The sequence below is a fragment of the Triturus cristatus genome, chromosome 7, assembly GCF_964204655.1.
Source record: "Triturus cristatus chromosome 7, aTriCri1.1, whole genome shotgun sequence".
NCBI lineage: Eukaryota > Metazoa > Chordata > Amphibia > Caudata > Salamandridae > Triturus > Triturus cristatus.
In genome coordinates, this window is record NC_140590.1 from 1,421,348,311 (window position 1) to 1,421,368,585 (window position 20,275).

Sequence of the window (20,275 nt, forward strand, 5' to 3'; positions counted from 1 at the left end):
GGACAGGGAGGAGGGAAACTGCTCCTGTTTGCAAGCCTCACCACTATTCATGCCATGGAAGTTTGTCAATAGGGCATGAACAGTGCATTTCATTTCTTGAAAACAAGTGTGCCTGTCTCACTTTCTACTCTGGGCTGCTCGCTCCTCTGGCCCCCACCTCTAGGCTTCAAGGTCAGAGTCTGCCAGCAGCTTCACTCTGCAGCTCTTCTCTCCTCCTTCTACCCCCCCCCCCCTTTTTCAGAGGGGAGGGGAAGGGAGGCTGGGTCCATTGCAAGCTTCTCAACCAGCAGCTTTAGGTATGTTATAGAAACTGCCACTTTACCCTTAATATTAGTACTTTCCCCCTCTGCCCCCCGTCCTATCATCATGTTCAAAGCTCGCCTTGCTTACCCCCTCTGCCCCCCGCTCTGTCCTAACACTTATCATCAGGTTCAAAGCTGACCATGCTTACCCCCCTGCCCCATGCACTGTCCTAACACTTATCAGGTTCACAGCTCGCCGTAATGCAGCACAATATCCTTGGTGCAACAACAACTGTTGCATGGCTAAACACTTATAAGGTCCCAAAAGCGAGACCTATTGGCTATGCCAATGCTTGTTTATGTTGGTGGCAGACAGGGAGGCCCAGTCAGGCACTCAGGAGGAACGGTACCACCGCACAGCACACACGAGCTGCTCAGGGGCTCCCACCCGTGGCACTAAACGCATGAATCACAGGTCCCGCAACACTCCGGGTCGACAGCGGCCCAGTCACGTCTCAATCTCGGGGGCCCAGCTCTTCACACTGGGGATTCAGCTGTGGCTGCTGCAATGAGAGCATCCGCAGAGCGGCCACCACATGGCCCGTCGTCGTGCTCCGCCGGCGTGCCAACTAGGGAGGCACAACCTCTGGGGCTTAAGCTCGATGTCCCCTCAAGTCCGGCGGGGCCTACACCTCGATCCGCCTGCGGCTCGGACAATGGAGAACCAGCATGTCACCGGATTATTTTTCCCTGCTCTGTGTGCCGGCCGCCGCTCGGTTCTGCCGCACTCCGAGATCTTCACACACGGGGGGCTGCCCACAGAGTTGGACTCGGGTGGCATGCAGGCCCAGCTGATCCCATCTCAGTGCCTTGCCGGGAGCTGCGCGCAACACTCCAAGACACCCCGATGTTCCCAGATTACAGGGATCGGGCGGATGGCTGCCAGAGCAGGTCCGGATTGGGAAGGCCGCTGCAGAGCTTCTCTACCGCGCAGCCATCTTAGCTGGCTCGAGGCCACGCCCCCGTTCCAGAAGTCTTGTGGTAAATTCATGTCTTGTTTTGCAAACCTGAGTAATGTATCAATGTTTTTTGAGAGAATGGGGTTTTCTCCGGGCTACTCTTCCTCAAAAGCTGCTGTTTTTCAATCTGTTCCCATTTCAGTTGTGTGTTATATAATAGATTGCTTTTTTTGTGTTTAAGAGTGCATAGGATTTGGAACTGATTGACTATTCTTGTTCAGATTGTGAATGAGCTGACGAATAGAGGTATTCTTGTCAACATTAGGAAGTTTAGTCAGACAGACTTAGATTTGTAAAATTGTAGACTTGAAAATTCTTTATTTGGTAACCGTCTCAAAAGTTCTCAAATGTTCAAGGATTTTTGTTGGATCCACGGTGATTGAATAAAAGGACCTTGGATGCCAGTCGAGGGTATTACCTTCCCTTTTAATTTGTTTAGTACCCAAATAAACATTAAGATAGACTTCTGTACTTTGATTTCCAACAAAAAACAACTATCAACATGGGTCAAATGTATTTAATATTGATTTTCTTTTTTTTACTCTAGCCACATGGGCATAGTAATATTCTACATTATTGAACCATCTGGTGCCTTGTTTGAATAGCAAAGTAGTTTGATCTTTTTGAAGTTTGCCAAGTGATTGCCTCCTAGCTCTTTTTTTGTTAATCTTAGTTTTTTGAGTGATATCTAGGAACATTTGTTTTGTCAGAAAATGAATTAAAGATTGTGTGGAAGACGTCTTCTGATACAATAGAATCATAGTTATGTGGTATGTTACCACTTGGGTGATAATCCTTTTTATAGTTTCTTCCCTCCACCACCCAGATAGAAATGTCAGTGACCAGCCTTCTATCTTTTCAATTGCTGTTTTTAGTGTTTAATGGTATCTGGGAGGTTATCAGTGAATTCAATACTTGGGTATGCTAGCTATTTGGCTTACCAGGACACGCTAGAGCGGCATATTAGGTCTTTAGCAACTAGGTGGTATAAAGGTTTGACTTCAGATGTATATCTGGCAGAGTATATCCTGATGTAGAAGAGTTAGACTCTATTTTATCCATTAGAGCTTGGATTGAAGGGGACGCATTTTAGGTGGACTATTAAAATATCATCACTATATGCTGCTTGTTCACCATAATATAAAAAAACATTTAATGTCCAAGATCTTTCCATTTGTTTTGATGTTATGTAGTAAGATTTCCAAGGCTTGGGGAAATAGGGCTGGAAATAGTGGGCAGCCTTATCTGGTACCTAAAGTTTGAAATAATTCCGTCTTTTATCTCCTTCCCAGTATAGAAGGATATCACCATTTTAATCAAATCTCACCACATCTGATTGAGACGTCTAGCCACAGATTCCATAACTTGGAATATCCACAGGCATCAGACTGGTCTGGAAAATTTTGCGCAGCAGCACCTCTGCGTGGTGGGGGGCGACGTCAGCGGAGCCATATATGCCCTGCCCCGGCACGCAGAAATCAGTTTTCTTCTTTTCCGCGTCACGATGTGGACCCTGGAAACCAGCAGTTCCTGGCCTTGTTTTGGACCTTCTTGGCACTGTTGGTGTCGTACCGGAACAGTGTGCAATGCCCTCCGGGTTCAAAGCCTGTAAGGCCTGTGCGCATCAGATGTCTGGCACTGACCCGCAACTTATTTGCATGTGGTGCCTTGGGGTGCACCACGATTCCAAACAATGCGGCGACTGTCAACAGATGAAGCCGAAGTCCCTACGGGAACGCCGTATGAAGTTGTTGGCCGCACGGCTGTCCGGCCCAGCTTCTTCTCGTCTCTGCTCTCCCTCTCCAGAGGTAGCTCGTTCCCGAGGCCGCTCCCGGCGCCCTAAAAAAGGTAAGCGGAGCCACACGCGTCCACTGAGGTCCACCTCTCATAGGTTTGCCGCTGGCGCCCATTCCTCTCATAAGGGGTCAGCTACGGGCGCCCAGAGGTCACCTCCTCCATACCCTCCTTTTCCAGGAGTTGGAGCGATGCACGCCCAAATGGAGGCCTACTCCTGGGCTCTTCAGGCATACTTGGAGTCCCCCCTCTCCCTGGCGCACCTTCGGGCCCCACAGAGGCGGAGGGTACTCAGGCCGGGCCCTCGTCGGCAGAACCTTCCCCGACCAGGGTTGTGTGCACCGCCTCTGACTCCGGAGCCGAGGCGACCACGTTGGGCCGTGGCCCAGACCGTCCTTGTCGCACACTCCGCCAGTCAGCACATAGCCCTGGGTGGCTTCCTGCACGGACGGCGGGGGCGATGCCGGGCCCGATGCCAGGCTCACTCTGCCAGTCAACGCATAGCCCTGGGCGGCTTCCTGCATGGACGGCGGAAGCGGCGTCGGCTCAGAGCCGAGCACCATGTCGGACCCAATGACGGGCTGGACGTCCGAACCCACACCCAGCTCTCAGCCTGATCCCACGTCTGGGGCTACGCATCATCCGACGTCGGTCGAGGTAGCGTCCCTCGTGGAGGCTGTTGATGTCCAGTCGACTCTGACACGGCGCCCGCTGACGCTGCTGTCGACGCATCCATTGCCACCAGTGTCCATCCGTTCATCGACACTGGCATCAATGCCTGGGGTTGACCTCCCTCTGGATTCCTCGTTTCTGTCCCCTCAGCCAGGTGGGCCGTCTCTGGTATCCGCTATGGCCTTTTCGGAGGCTGCTGCTGCTTTCCCTGGTTGGGGGCCACTGGTGCAGGTCCCTAGTGTGGCATGGCCTTCGGGTCGTTCCCCAGCCCCACTCTTTATGGCAACTGGGAGAATAAGCCTCCAACCGTCTCCTACAGATGACCTCTTGTCCCCTCCTAGGGTGACTACTGAGCTAGGGGCCGCCTATGCGCGGACTATCAACCAGGCAGCTGCTATCCTCGGCTTTCAGCCTCCTGTGGTACCCCTCATCCCCGATCCCTTAATGGTTCTGCTCCATCCCAAGCCCATTACCTTGGAGCCCTTGCTACCCCTTGGGGTGCTTTATTAGAAGCCCTGCATGGCGCATGGACACGGCCCTCTTCCGGAGCACCGGTTGATCGGGCCATTGCTGGTAGGCACCGTCCCGGGAGATCCACCTTGCCTGTCCCTCCATCCTACCGCTCAGGGTCTAGTAATTCAGGTGGCTTTTGGGTTGCAGGACTCTTCCACTTTGCCCTTGTTTCCTCCCACCCGGGAATCCAGGTGGCTGGATGCATGTGGAAGACAGCTTTTTGCTTCTTCTAGCGCGGCCGTCCGCGCTTTAAACATTACATGCGTGTTTGCACGTGCGTCCTCTGCACTCTGGGACTCCGTGGCTAACCTTCTTCCCTCCCTTCCGGAGGAATTGCGCCCTGAGTTACTCCGTCTTGTCCTTCACTGCAAGGAAATGGCTCATTTTACAATACACTCTGTAGTATTCAGGTCCAGGCCAGTTGTCTCCAACTGTGCATTTCATACACTAACATTCTATGTTACATCATTCTCTAGAGGATTCCACTGGTGGAGCAGTAGATGACAAGAACAGAATAATAACCAAGATACTACTCACTCATCCCTGGATACCACAGACTCTGTGGGCCGTGCTCTTGCACGGTCGGTGGCTTTGCGCCATCATGCCTGGATGCGTGACAGTCGCTTCCCTGATAATATTCGGGAGAGCCTCCAAGACATGCCGTTTAATGGAATAGACCTTTTTGGGTCCCACGCTGACTCGGCGATCTCCAGGCTTCTGTCAGGGCTACCGTAATTCTTCCGTACCACTGACTGACTTTTCTTCTTCGTTGCGGTCTTCCTTTACAGACCAGTTTTCATCAGAGGCAGGTTGGTGCCTCTGTATTGTCTGTATAGCCGTATGGCTGGGTTGTTTTTGTTTTCAAGTCCTCTGACTGTCTGTTTGCCAAGAGGACCCCCTTTCTTGCCAGGGGTTGTCCCTTGCCCTATGTGGGGTATTGGCTGGTGGCAGGTGTCTGCCTTTGCCTTCGTACACTCCTGTGGAGTTTTCATTATGGGTAACCCTCTGGAGCTCATATACCTCCTTTTACTGCGTCCCGCGGGGTCGCATCGCTGTTGTCTGTAGTGCTTGGACTCCGGGTCTAGGTCTATGCTGTGTGGTATCTACCTTGCATGGCCTGGCGTGTTGCTTTCGTCCTATGGTCCGTCTTTTGGTGCCAGCCCCTTCTTGGTTGTTCTCCCAAGTAGGGAGTTATCGTAGACCTCTCTGTTGGTTGTTATGGCCTTTTGGATTATTCCCCAACAGTTTTCTCCACATCCCCGCTGCTTTCGCGCAGGGATTTCTACATCCCACTAGCATTCTTCAATGTTGCGGACTCGTGGAGACGGTTCTCCTTGAACCCCGCTCTTCCTAGCGTCTAGGACCTGTGAGTTGGTCAAAGTGCTCCCTTGTTAGGCTCGTCTTTTCTTCTAAATTGTCCTGCGAGGGGACTGTTCTCTCTCTTCCGGACTGGCGGCAGACGTTGCTTATAGCCTGGACTAGTTCCACTTTCTGTATAACTGCAGGTACTCTTGAGCGTACCCATGTGCCTCAGTTTGGCCGGGTTACAGCATCTTCTTGAGGTTGTTTCTGCGCCATGTTCTTCCTCATGGCTTGTGCGGCCCGTTGCCTTCTTGCTATTGGGCGCATCTCATCTGTTCCTGCTGTCTTGCTTCCTAGTGTTCCTCCTGGCTGCGTATAAGCGTCTTTCGGGCTGTGTAGGGGCATCCTTTCAATGCTCTCCACATGTCTGACTGGCAAGTTTCACCGCAGTACTCTTCCTCTGTGGTACATGTGAGGGCGCTACGCGTTCTCTCCACCATACCACTTAACCAGTCCTTTAGGTTGGCTTGTTGACTGCCGCATCCTGCGGTTCTTTCGCGCCATAAGGTTAGGTTCTAATTCCTGCGAGGTGCTGAACCATCTTTTCACTCCAGTTTCTTTACTAGGTGTGTTTTTCTTCCATGTCGGCCCGTGCTGGGCCGGGGTCAGTATCCTGCTGCTTTCGTATCTTTACGGGAGCAGGTTTAACAGTGTTTTACGCTGTTCTAGTTATTTAGCTGGGACTAGCTCTGGCTTCTTGTCGACACCTTGGATACTGTGGATCCTTCATGCCTCTTGGTCTTCTTTTGAAGTTCGGCAATCAGGCACAAGCATTCTGGCTTGGTGTTTTCCTTCTCTCTTCCCCTCTATATGTGGGGGTTTTCGTGTTATTCTGGATGGGCTGTGGTACCCTAGCCTCTCCTTGATTCCCTGCTCTCTTCAGGGCTTAGGGGTCTGGTGGTTGGCTGCGCTGTCACTTCTGTCCCCACTATGTTTCGCCCTTTGGTTGACAACGCTCTTTTGGTCATGTTATTGACGTCTAGGTTCTCTCTGGACCTTAGTGGGGTTCAGTCGCATTCCTGCCTCCTCTAGGGGTATGGCTTTGGTATCTATTCTAAGTTAAGGAATCTGCGGTTAGACGTCTCTAACAGATGAACAAGTTACTTACCTTCGGTAACGATGTATCTGGTAGAGACATAGTCTAGCCGCAGATTCCTTAACGCCCGCCCGTCCTCCCTGTCCTGCGACAACCTTTTCAGGTTGGGCTTCTTGCCTTCGCCTCCCTTTAGGCGGCTTTATTCCTCTGCAGGGTGTTGTCTTCTCTTCATTCCGTCTCAAGAAGCTACATTCTGTTTTGTGGCTCTGCTCTGCCCATTCTTGTGATTGGAAGGTCTGCTCATGTGCCATGTGTCCTTTACAACCCCTACCCTAAGTTGTCTGATGTGAGTCGAATTCTTCCCTTCTATCTTCTTCAACCGCTTGTGGTCTCTTGCCTCCCCTGCACTCTAGTGGTTGCAGTCTCTGACAATGCTGCATTCGGCAGGTCCATTATTCGGATCTGACGTCTCCTTTTGGGTGACGCTTTATGGTACTTTGTCTATACTCCTGGGTTCTGGACTGGTTGTCCTTCATTGTCATATATTGTGGTTGCAGCCTTTCTGCCGGCTATGGCTCAATGGTGAGTCTTGTGCCTCTGGTGGCACAGGCCCACACAGGCCAAGGGTTCAAACCTGCCTATGCTCTGCATCTTCTTCTGCCTCCGGGGGAGGTTTTGGACTGAACGATTGAGGGGGGTCCATCCCAGAGTGGTGCTCTGTTCTTTTCCCTCCCTCAGTTTACAATATACGGTGCCTGACACTGTCTTTCTATGGTGATGTTTTTTTACCATACCTTTTTCTGCACTCTGTTCCCATATTTTCACAGTTTTTGGTGGTGGCTTTGCTTCCTGACATGGAAAAGTGCTCTGCTGAAAACTGATGTAGGCGTGCCGGGGCGGGGCATATTTGGCTCCGCTGACGTCACGTCCATGGACGACGTCAGGGCGGAGGCGTAAGACACCACACCGCCAGCCCGCAGAGGTGCTGCTGCGCAAAACTTTCTGGACCAGTCTTACGCCTGGGGATATTCTAAGTTAAGGAATCTGCGGCTAGACTATGTCTCTACCAGATACATCGTTACAGAAGGTAAGTAACTTGTTCATTTGAACTGGACCGCTTTGAGGAAAGGCCAGTATATTTTATCGAATGCTCTCTCAGTCTCAGGTGAACTTTCCACCGTTGGGGAGGACAAGCATTTAGCCTGATCAGTAATGTGGCAGAGGAGTCTAGTACCGCTGGACAGGCATTTTTTCAATAAGCCTACCTAAGATGGATTTATCAAAGGTGGAATTATTTTTTCGAATTTGTTGGCTAGGATCTTTGCATAAATTTAGCAATCAATATTTATTAACTGTATTGATCTGCAGTGATTGGCGCACAATAGATCCTGGTCTCTCTTCCATATGACTGTGACTATTGCTTCAGCCAGGTGGGGGAAACAGCCTCAGTCGTAGCAAAGTGATCAAAAAGTTGAAGGAATGGAATTGATACCAAGGATCCGAAGGTTTTGTAAAATTGTGCTGAAAACCAATCCGGACCAGTTCATTTCCCTTCTTTTACTTTTTTGATAACCTCCGATATCACTTCCAACGTGATTGGAGTATTGATTGGTGCCCTTTCGTCACCCATTATTGATGGGAGATCTAAATTAGCGACATACTGTTAACAATCATATATACTAATATGTCTGTTAGTTGAGTAGAGTTCCTTATAGAATTCCTTAAGGATGTTGGCTATTTGGGGGGGGGGGGGGGGGGGATTGTTGTCCTTGATCAAAGGGATATCATGTTTATGTTGTTTGATTTTCAAGTACAAAGCAAGCAGTTTTCTTGTTTCATTTGCTTCAGAGTTTGATGCCTTTTTGTTTATTGACCCAGATTCCCAACCTTGAACTTAAAATTTAGTTGCACTCCTATTTCTTTCTTGTGTGTGTGTTAAGTAGTGAGATTCCTGGGCTTTGATCTCTTTTTTAAGGGTTAAGAGCTTGTTAGTTTTCTTGTTTATTTTGGAACTGATGTTCGTCAGACCTCCTCCAGTAGTGTCTTTAATAGCCTTCCATATGGGTAAAAAGTAGATCCCTGGAAAGTAGTTATCATTTAAGTAATTTGCAGTTGAGCATCTAATTATCATTTTCTGGGAAATATGTGATTTTGTAATTTAATCTCCATAGCCTGTTCTCTGATATTGAAATGATTCCTGATAATAACAAGGTAACACATGAGTCTTTTAATTGGGTGATTCATGCCCTTTGTATTAAGAGAGATGATATTCAGGTTACTCTTGGACATGCACATTGTTAATGGGGTCTGTTGATGTGAGTATTAACTTGCAGAGGTTCCATAGTGATTGGAAACAATCTTGGCATTGGAGTTTTGTGCCATGTAGGTGAGGTGAAAATGTGAGTTCAGATTTTAGGGTAACTATGGTTCAATAAGTTCCAAACCAAGTTGGGAAAGGTGCAGAGGAAATAAAACAGAATAATGGTGCAGATGTGTTGAGTTGACTGAACAGATCAACATAGGGCAAAACAAAAACAGACTCAATAACCTCCTCCCAACCATCTGTATGCCTATTCTAGTAGCTAGGTCATCTCTATTTGGGTACATTTTACATTGATACCTTTGGCAGTGGCCCGAGGGCTAAAAATAGAGGCATAGATATTGTTGCCCCCACCCAGTTGATGTGGTTACTCGTCCTCTGAAATTCTAGTATGCTTGCCGCATGTTGGAATGTGAGGGGTTAACAGATGATTGGCTGACTCTGTCCTGTGCGTCAGAGATTTTATTTGTTTCATGTCTGCTGTAATAGCTAAGATCTCCGTTTGCATCATGTCTGCATTTGTTTTAGATGACTGTGAGTTCATGCACCTCTGCCAGCTTTTTTTATTTAGCTTTATATCCATGGTACTGTTTGTCAGCTTTGCTCTTAATTGGTGAGTCTGGATTGGAAGGTTGTGCTTTAGAGCTTTCTTGGCTTGAGTTATCTCTTCTCTGTCATTGTGAGGGTGGAGCATGCAGACACTATACAAGTTGCCTGTTGGATTATTAAAAACTAGCAAACTCTGTGTGTATGTGATTGTTTCACCTGTGAAGACAGCTTTATATGTTCAGAAGCAAGGTCTGTTTGTATGGAGGTGTAGAGGAGTATGGTGTAAAGCACTCTTAGTGACAACTCAGGGTAACATATTATATCAACTCCCAACAAGGAGATGTCTATTGTTGGAACTGAATGTGAGACACATCAGTCAGTCCCTGCAGGTCAGCCGAGGATGATGGAGGTGGCATCGGAGGTTTCTAGTGACTATTTCGATCTACCAAGACTGTATTCCTGTGTTTCGGTGACTCTTAAATGGTGGCGTGAGTAATGCCTGGCTGGTTTAGTAGCAAACAACTCGAGCAAGACTTATGATTGTGCTGACAATGAGTAGAGAGCCGGAAATCCAATATTGTGTCCTCTGTATTTGTATGTGATGGCATGTTCTTAGGAAGAACAGTGTTCAGAATAGTGTTATGAATATTTCAGTAATGGTTCAAATCAGTCATGTAAATGGTGCATGTGATACATCTCTTAAATTGGTAACTGGATTTGTTAGATCCACGTTGTAGCTGCCATTTTGTGTATGCGAAGGAACTACTCATTGCAAGCAGAGTGTTAATAGATATTTTTTAAGGCGAGATTAAATTCCTTATATGTGCATATGGATCTGGAGCTCTGATTCCTAAAATGAATTCCAGTGTCCTAGGGAGCAATCTCCGCACCCAAAATAACAGGATTCCCATCATGCCGTGACTGCAGAAACAGGTGTCGGTGCTGGACTCGCATGATGTGTGTATCTTGGCTTGGGCCCGACTCAAAGTTGTGTGGTAAACTGGTCCTCTTGCACCTAAAAGTGATCCAGGCCCGGTTGGCGAAGCTGCATGTTGCAGAAAGAACGAAGTGGCAACCTTTGCACAGGTCCTGCTTCCTTTCGACATCACACACTCAGTCCCATTCCTAAGGCAGTTTCTGCAGGTGGTGAACTTTGCGCTCCAAGTGCTGCGGTTAGTCGGAAACATAAAGTGAAGCAGGGATCGACCCCATCCCACCACTCTGAAACTAAAGGGGAGGTGTGAGTTGTCACTAAGTTAGTCATACACCGTTGAGGTCTCCAAGCACAGAACAGATTCCTCAACTGATCTCAGTGCATATCGGGTTTTGCTGCCATCAATGACACTGTAGTAGACTGAAGTTTTTCAGGAGGTCATGCTTAAAATGTTTGGTGCATTTCCAGCTCCCTCTGACACACGTTGTGGTCCTCAGGCTGGTTACCGCGAGTAGATCCCACCTTGATGCAGTGTGACCCCTTTGAATCTGTGAGAGTCTCTGTATTAGCACAGGTAAAGATTTCCATTCCAACTCCAAGACCCACACCAGTCTCTTCCACATGTACGCCGGTACCAATGGCACTAGAATTAGATAGGGTACTGGTACCAATGTCATTCACTGAACCAACTTTGACTTGATCTTGACCAGCGTTTTGCTACAAAAGTGCAACCAGTCGTCATGCACCATGCTTCTGACACAGTGCCTCAGCCATCTCGTACACTGCAGCAGAGGCTCCATGGTCTTTGTGTCTCTTACTCTGCCAGAACAAGGGTCAGCCCGGAATAATGGATTATGATGGTGGAGATCGGGGTGGCGTTCTCCCTCCTCACTATGCAGATGATGCCTTCTACATGAACTTGACACACCTCCTGAGGGAGTGGTTGACTTGTCACTTGAGCCACCAAAGGAAGATAGTGTCTCATTTGCAGTGGTGGTCCGGAGGGCAGCTGAGGCACTGGATTTACAGTTGCCTTCAGTTCAGACCAAAACGAACATCAGACTGGACCAGCTGCTTCTCCACCCTTGCTCCCTTTTGACAATGCCCTCACTGATAACCTTGATAGCCACTTGATTGAAGCCTTGTCCTTGCCTATCCTTGAATGGGCGGGTAGCCAGGAGCCACAGATTTTCTCACCAAACATCCTATTCCAGACAGCCTTGTTGTACATGTCTCAGCTAGTAAAATAAATTCCAATTTATTCCTAACCACTCCTCAGGATAGAGAATCCAAGGAACTTGAGGCTTTTGGCAAGCATATGTTTTTCATCTACCAGTCTAGCATTGGGATCAGTAAAAGCTGTTCGCTCACTGGGTCAGTATACATATTGCAGTTGGAACATGGCTAGCAAGATCTTGCCAGCAGTTCTGAAAGACCTTGTGGTCTCTTTAGCCCAGGCAATTCATGATGGACAGGACACGGCCAAATATGTTAATCATGTAGGTCTAATACTACCTATTGCCTGAGGAGGGAAGGAGGTACTAATGTTGTACTGTGGACACGTGTATTCATTCCACTGGATTTTCGTGAGATGTGCAGGCCTCCTCTTGGACATACCATTTGATGGGCCACAGGTGTTCCGTGAGAAGGCAGACTAGGTTGGCACACTTAAAGTTGGGGATAACATTCTTCCCCTTCCCTGATGACTGGGTTTTGGGTTCAGTCGTAGACCACCTCCGGATGATGATAGACATCCTGATATTGTTGATGTTCACTATCAACAAGCCAAAGTCATACCGGACTCCTACGCAGATGCTTCCATTCATTGGAGTTAGCCTGGACACATTGCAGGTTAGCTGCATTCCATCACTGCAATAAGTCCAGGACAGTCAGGAAAGACCGACCTCCTAAGTCAGAGCAATCTTCTGACTGGTGCTGTACACAGGATGCACAACATGGCTGTTGCTTTGCTTAGCACTCTAGTAGAGCATCTTTATTGGTTGGTTTTCAGCCAGCATTTCTTGGGTGTAATTAAGCTGAACAAGCAAAGCATTTCCTCACACAGTTAATTTTATAAATGTGACTGGTGCTGTTTCTGTCACAAAACAGTTTTTACTGTAGGTATGCTGGGCTAAAGTGGTAAGCGTTGTACATCACATTTCATACAGTATTACGTCTAAGAGCTTGACACAATAATTTTTTTTTTTAAACAGCTGATATCCCTGGTCATTACATTGCTGAGTCATTGTGTACATTATTAGTTGGGATTTGATAAAAGGAATGAAAATATCGGACAACTCAGGGGATAAAGACCATAGTTTTTTAGATAAAGTGTGAATTATGAAGGGATCTAGAGTAATGAGTTTTTACCTTTATTTGTACATATATTATGTTTTATAAAGCACCTGGTGGAACTGCCACTCTAGCAGCACTCAGCATGTTGTACTGCTGTAGCGACCTTGCATGGCTGATTGTGGCCTACTCCATATCTCTGGTGCAGTTTCCAGATGAAAGCACCTACCCAGCTCTCCAGCAGCCTCATACTACTTGCCCCACAGTGTCTTCAGTCTTGCCAGAGCACAGCTTGTGCCGTGTTCCCCATCAACAGGATAGATCAAGACAGCACGTGGACATTCTGTGCAGCCTTAGCCTGGTCCAATAGGACAACAAAGGAACGTGAAGTCTCCATGACAGGCACAGATACCCATACTCAAGAAGATAATGTCGTGGGAGTTGGTGTTGTGCCAGGAGATTCCAAAACGGGCACTAGAAATGCATGTTACCAGTTTACACCGCGCATGCCTGGTTTTCATGTTGCAATGGTCATTAAACCAAATAACAACAACGATACCAATACTGCTGCTTTTTTTACTCGCATTTAATTACGAGGGAACATATTGAAGAAAACAACATGAACCATAGACCTCTCTTTCCGTCTGATTAATCAATGAATTTCTTTTATTTATTTTACACAATCCATCACCAATAGTTTTTAGTTATTCAAAAAAACCTGTACGCAACACTACTACTTAAATAGAATAATCTAACACTCTTTTCACACCCAAATCACTCTCATCATACATCTCCAAACATTCTCATTCACTAACCACATCATCCAATAAGCTCAATCATACATCCTCTCACATCCAAATGACATTGTTTACAATCGCTAAAATTTAATCAATTCAAGCCATAGAAATATGCTAGACAAAGTATCCACTGAATCTAACAATTCAATTAGTTCACAATTCTTATGGCCCAAAAAGAATAGGTCTACGCGTTTCAAACCCCCTCCAATCCCGGGGTTCTCATCAGGACCTGTAAGCTAAAAACAGAGAACTTTTTCAGTGAAAATGAATGCCCAACAACCTCTTTATGCATACTAAGCCACTGCTCACGATTTGGCTTACCTCAGTCAAAAACTAGATCAGCCGATCTAGAGTAAGGAACAAATCCATATCGGGAGACAACAATCAAAATTGGACCAGAGTCAATACAAATTCATAGTCAAATCATCAACAGACATTTAATCAACACACTCACATCTTGCTTACATTGTAAGTTGTCTGGCTTTTCTTTCTAATTTAATGATGTCTCCAGTACTCCAATTCCTAAAAAAACGGAAACACCTTGTTATTATTACCCCATTCAAAAACTTGAAAACATCATGGGTGTGATCTCTGCTCGTGCCGAGATCACACCCATGATGTTTTCAAGTGAGTTTATTGTCACTTTCATGCAGTTTTACAAAACGCTGCAAACTAGTTGGGCCATAAGAATTGTGAACTAATTGAATTGTTAGATTCAGTGGATACTTTGTCTAGCATATTTCTATGGCTTGTATTGATTAAATTTTAGCGATTGTAAACAATGTAATTTAGATGTGAGAGGATGTATGATTGAGCTTATTGGATGATGTGGTTAGTGAATGAGAATGTTTGGAGATGTATGATGAGAGTGATTTGGGTGTGAAAAGAGTGTTAGATTATTCTATTTAAGTAGTAGTGTTGCGTACAGGTTTTTTTGAATAACTAAAAACTATTGGCGATGGATTGTGTAAAATAAATAAAATAAATTCATTGATTAATCAGATGGAAAGAGAGGTCTATGGTTCATGTTGTTTTCTTCAATCTGTTCCCTCGTAATTAAATGCGAGTAAAAAAAGCATCAGTATTAGTATTGTTGTTGTTATTTGGTTCAATGGAGGCTTGGCCTTACTGATCTGAGCCCAAACCCAGTCTTGGTATTGGTTGGCAATGGTCATTAAAGCAATAGCCAGAAAGTGCAGCAATACCACAGTGCAAGGCAAGTTGCTGAATGCTTGATAAACAGCTAAGGGCCAAACCCAACAGTGCCACTTGCTACAAGTATGAAATCTAAAGAATGGCACTGCCCATTCCTCATGTGTATAAGCATGAATAATTATCATTAGATTACATTGTGAACACGGGGCCTTCAGTGTTTCTTATCTGAACAGCTGCCAACCAGCACATACTTGGTCATTAGTTAGCAAGCAGGTAGATTTAGGCTCTAAAGAAGAATTATTTTCTTTGTATTAGTGGCTCAATTCCTCTTGGTCTTGCCCAGGCCACCTCACTTCCATGATAAGACTATATTAACTAATTTCATGAGCTTTCCTGGCCCATTTTGCCTTGCTACCTTTTAGGTTTTTGATTCTCCACCTTCTGGTAGGCCACACTGCCGGGGCTGTAGTTACGAGTGTCTCTTACTGTGAAGTGTATTTTGCTGTGCCATTTCTCTGTCGAATTGTAGATCTTTTCTTAAGCAGCGTTGCAGAATTGCTGTAAGACATGCACATTAATTTTAAGGCATGTAAAATCTGCTTTACAAAAGTCTGGTTCAGGCCTGTGAAGAAAATGGAGGATTTCTGCAGCCATTGTCAGTTTGCACAGTGCTAGGCCTTGTGAGTAGTCCAAAGTGTTGTAGTACCCAACCTTTATCTGTATTAACACCAAGTTGCAAATGTAAAATCTCTTTACACTTTGCAGTGTAAGGAAACATTTCCCATTTATTTTTTAATAACTCATTTCTTTGTGTTTCCTACAGGAACGGTGTAACAGTGCCTCTTGGCCCTGCCAAGGAGACTGGTGTGGTGAATCCCAATGGTTACACATTGAACTACAATGAATATATAGTGTACAATTCCAATCAGGTCCACATGCGATTTCTCCTCAAGATTCGCTTTAACTTTGCACAGCTATGGTGAGGTCCCGAGGAAAGACAGCTGTGTCTACAAAGCTGACACACGATTAGTCCCCATCATACCATCAACTGGTGCAGTCAATTTGTTTAGTTCTTGTTTTCTAAATTCTGCTTCTGGACTATTCAGTGGAATATGAGAAGATCGCTGCAAATGTCATAGAAAATTGAAGTTCTGCCATATCTGTCGCCATAATATGTTCCATCCTTTATTATTCTTACCGCACATTTCATATTCTTAAGAGAAGCCTTGAATGCAGTTTTTCCATAATGTTTCACACTAATCTGAAGGAGAGGTGGAGGCAGAAAGAACTCGAGTAACCATCTGTATTGTACTTTATGTAATGGTAGATTTGCAAGATTGCACATGAGATTTGAGGACTGGAGTATGTTTGTTTTGAAAGAATGTCTACTATATGCTATGATAATTATCTCACTCCAGGAATCAGATTGCAAGTAGTGTATTCTTTGAAGTTTCTAAGACTCAAAGGCCATTTTAGTATCCACATTGAATGTATAAGCTTTTCAGAAAAGCAAACTATGTCGTTTTTAACTGGATTTGGATGCTAAATTACTAAGATATGAAGGAAGCTAACATATGGTTTTTCAAGTTGAACTACCTCCAAAATGAGATTTCTTTTTTCACTAAAACGCTTTTATATTATAAATGTTTAAATCCAAACGATGTAAAGATTTGAGTACACCTGACAATAAAATATTACATTTTTTGTTATAAATATTTTTGTTTTGGAGGCCTTTATCTCTTAGTTTTGAATACTGAGAACCTTCTATTCAAATTGAAAATGCAACAAAAATCTTCTGTGTAAAAAAAAAAAAAAGATAACCGGATAACGGTTTGGTTTGCTTGATATCCTTTATGCACACTCCTGCCGCTTTCAGTGTGTGCTGTGGGTAGCACATAACATCTGAAAGTGCGAGACTGACATCCGCAGCTGGAGACATATATGGTAGTGTCCTTTTTTGTGGTGCCAGATACTGATTGTTAAGTTAGTTTTAACCACATAAAGAACATGAGACACAGGAAAAAGTTTTTTCCCTGAGTATCAACCTGGATTTCCGGGCTCTGCTCTGTACAATTACTCAGTCGGTCAAGCCCTTGCCTTAACTTTCCAGGTATGCTCTTGGTTCTCAATGTTGCTGATATCTGTGTTGGGGAAATCTGTTCAATTCTTCATTTAACCTATGACTTGGATCTAATCCATTCTTTAATGTATTAGCTGCAGCAAATGTTCCTTTCAACATAGACATTTATAGGGTGGGAAAAAAAAAAAAAAAGATAACCGGATAACGGTTTGGTTTGCTTGATATCCTTTATGCACACTCCTGCCGCTTTCAGTGTGTGCTGTGGGTAGCACATAACATCTGAAAGTGCGAGACTGACATCCGCAGCTGGAGACATATATGGTAGTGTCCTTTTTTGTGGTGCCAGATACTGATTGTTAAGTTAGTTTTAAGCATATATGGAAGTTGGAATTTAAATAAATAAATGCTTAATGGGGAGCCTTTGAACATTTCGTTCCAGTGTGTCACAAGCCCGCCACATCGGATTGCCGGTCTCTTTCCTGGTCCCGGTCCCGTGTGGGGGACCAGACTAAATCTCCCAGCAGCCTACTCGGCGCGCATGCCACCAACGTCGAGGAGAGCACCCGTAGGCGCTCAAATGGCGGCCAGGTCTCCCGCAGTGCGGGACGCGCGCACGCCTGCGTGCCCGGGCCAAGGGCGGGCCCAGTCTGCGCCCGTCTGAGACCGAACGAGGCTGGGCTGGGCCACATCTCTTGGCCTTTAAAATCTGAAGTTAAGCACATTGGTAAGAAGGCATATCATCCTTTTATTTGTTGGATTGAAGTGCTTTTTAGAAATGGGGAAAAGAAAACTAGCTACAAGTAGGGGGAAGCCCGTTGGTAAAACTGTACCTATTACAAATTACCTGAAAAGTGCCATGGGAATCATAAACCGTGAAATTGTACAAGTAGAAGAGCAATTGGCAGCTACTAAGACGTCCCTGAATGTTGCCCAAAGGGAGGCTAAGACAACCACAGAGGACTATGATAGTGAAAACAGTTTTGGATCCCAGATTGAAGAACATGATTTGAGAAATTGTAGCGGCAGGAGTATTAGTCCAAAGGACAATAGCCCTAATATCCCTAAGTTAGATCCTCCAACTAAACCGTGTCCCTGTGTATTAACAACTCCTCAGGAAATTTCAACGGCATCAGATGTACCTGATTTGACTTCACCACCTGCCAAATGGTGTAAACCGCATATAGCACCAGCGGAGACTAGTCTCCAGAAAACTAAACAAAAAAAAGAGAAAAGTACAAAACAGGATGGGAATGGGGTGGGTCATGGGGTGCCATCATCCTATATGCAAGGTATCGACACTCTTTTAAAACAATTATACGGGAAAATTAATACTATTGAAAGGCGTGTCATGACTGAAATAAAACTAGTGCAAAAATACATTACCCAATTAATGGAGCTGATTGCAGACTTACTGCCACAAAAGGTTCCTAAAATATGCCCGAAAAATATGTTTAGTAGAAATTCTGACAAGAAATTACAATCCTACCAAAGTCAAGTAGTCGAAACAGAGATGGTTGACACTGATAAATTATCTGTAAAACAAACAGAGGGAATATCTGGCACATCTGGCATATCTTGATCATGCTCCGTTGCTAAAGGGACGAATGGCAGCTCACAAAATTGTTCCAAACATAAATTAGCAACTGAGGGCTACCAACAACCCAAGAAGCATCAGGGTGATTTTCTTAGTTTGCCCCCAGGCTACCCCCTATGTTATTGTTTTAAAGAATGTGCCTAAATTGCCTGACAATTACATAGAACCTTGGGAATCGTTGAAAAATCGTGTTGAACATTGGCTTTTCACTAATACTAGTTGTAGCACTAGGCTTTTATCCCAGAAAATAATAATGTTAAGAAGAGTGAGTTGGGTGGGTAATATGGATAAGTCTTGTGAAGGGGACTGTGTCGTTGTAAACTTTCGTCATTAACAAAACATAGCTGGCCATGTGATCGTCCAAATGCTGCCATTACTGCAGTACCTCTTGGGTATTCCAATAGACCTAGAATCGAGCAACCCTATCCAATCAGTAGAGCTCAACATAGTACTGTTAATGAAATGATACAATCTATTCTGAACAGGCTTGCTCCCCTAAGAAGCTGTAGTGAGGTCGATTGACTGAGTCAAAACGTAGTACGAATGGACAGCAGTAATATTACGAGCAGGCTTTTGAGTACCCCAATACAAATACCACAATTGAATGAAGGTAAACCTTTAATTCCCCTATTAGTATTGAGGTAGCGCCAGTAGAAGTCACGCAACCAGGTGTTTGCATTGACTCCACACTTTCCAGTGGCCTCATCGACATTGATCCAACTAGTTGTTCACTGGCTGGATCTCTGCAAATTGTCGTATAATTTCGCAGCGGGTCAAAAATAAATTGCATGACACATTATGGCTTAATAGCATACAGAATTGTTAATTGATTTTAATTCATGAAACATGGCTTATAGAAGCCTTTTTATTAAAGGTTTTAAAACCATTTTTACCAAAGCAATCCCTTCTAAGGCTGGGAAGGCGAGTGGAGGTTTAGCAGTATTAATATCGGTGACCTCCCAGCTGACCATAAAGAAAATGTTTACTAATTTACAGTACTTCCAGTTTCTGCTCTTTAGTTTTAAGGGAAAGCAAAATATCGTAGTGATTAATTTCTATAATAACATTTTCAATAATATGAGATATGGGATAATCACAACACTGGAGATAGAGCTGGATAACTTTTTGAAGAGATTGGGGGGTGAGTATGTATTGATTTGGGGTGGCGATTTTGATAGTGGATTATGTAAACTTTCAACAGGGAACCAACTTGGTCATGAAGATGAATTAGGTGACCATATTGCAAATTTTCCACACAATTCCTACGGTGAAACAATTAATCATGTGTGGTATAAATATAACTTCGAAGTCATGAAGCTGGGTGTCCATGATGGAGACGACATTGAATATACATCTGAGGGGACCAGGTCGTCTTCATGTATTGATCATTTCTTGATATCAAGGAATAGCAGGCCTTTTGTCGATGAATGTTTTATACAGCATAGTCTGCTTAGTAATCATCATCCCCTCTTGCTAATGTTGAACTCCAGTTTATATCACATTGTAAAGGCACGTGTCTCTGCAGCTGATATTAGAACACAAGGTGAAAATGGGATTTCTATCAAGTGGACAGGTGTCAATCCTATAACTTTCATGGAAAATATTGTCGTAAAAAACAACCATCATATAAAAGTCTGCTTGGACAAATTTTCCAGTAATATTGATACCGTTATGGCTTTTCAAAACATTTCTGTAGAAATCTATAAAGATTTGAAACTTAAAAATAAGAAAAATAGGGATTTTTGCCCACGATGGTTCAACCAACAATGTTCTAAAATAAATAGTGATCTGAAAGCAGCATTAAAAGTCAATCCTAGGAATGGGGAAAAAAATAGCATTCTCCGGAAATGTTACAAGCAAGCCCTAAATGTAAGAAAAACGGAAATTAAGGAGATTGCATGGGACAGTCTGATCCA

The 20,275-nt window shown here is 44.8% G+C and overlaps 1 long non-coding RNA gene across 1 annotated transcript in view; it reads left to right on the forward strand.

Annotated features, from left to right (window-relative positions):
* Positions 1–16,400, forward strand: part of LOC146812136 (uncharacterized) — a 146,100-nt gene extending 129,700 nt beyond the window's left edge. The window contains exon 4 of the long non-coding RNA XR_014965873.1: positions 15,509–16,400. This is a non-coding gene — a long non-coding RNA (uncharacterized LOC146812136). The remainder of the gene's footprint in view (positions 1–15,508) is intronic.
* The last annotated feature ends 3,875 nt before the right edge of the window (positions 16,401–20,275 follow it).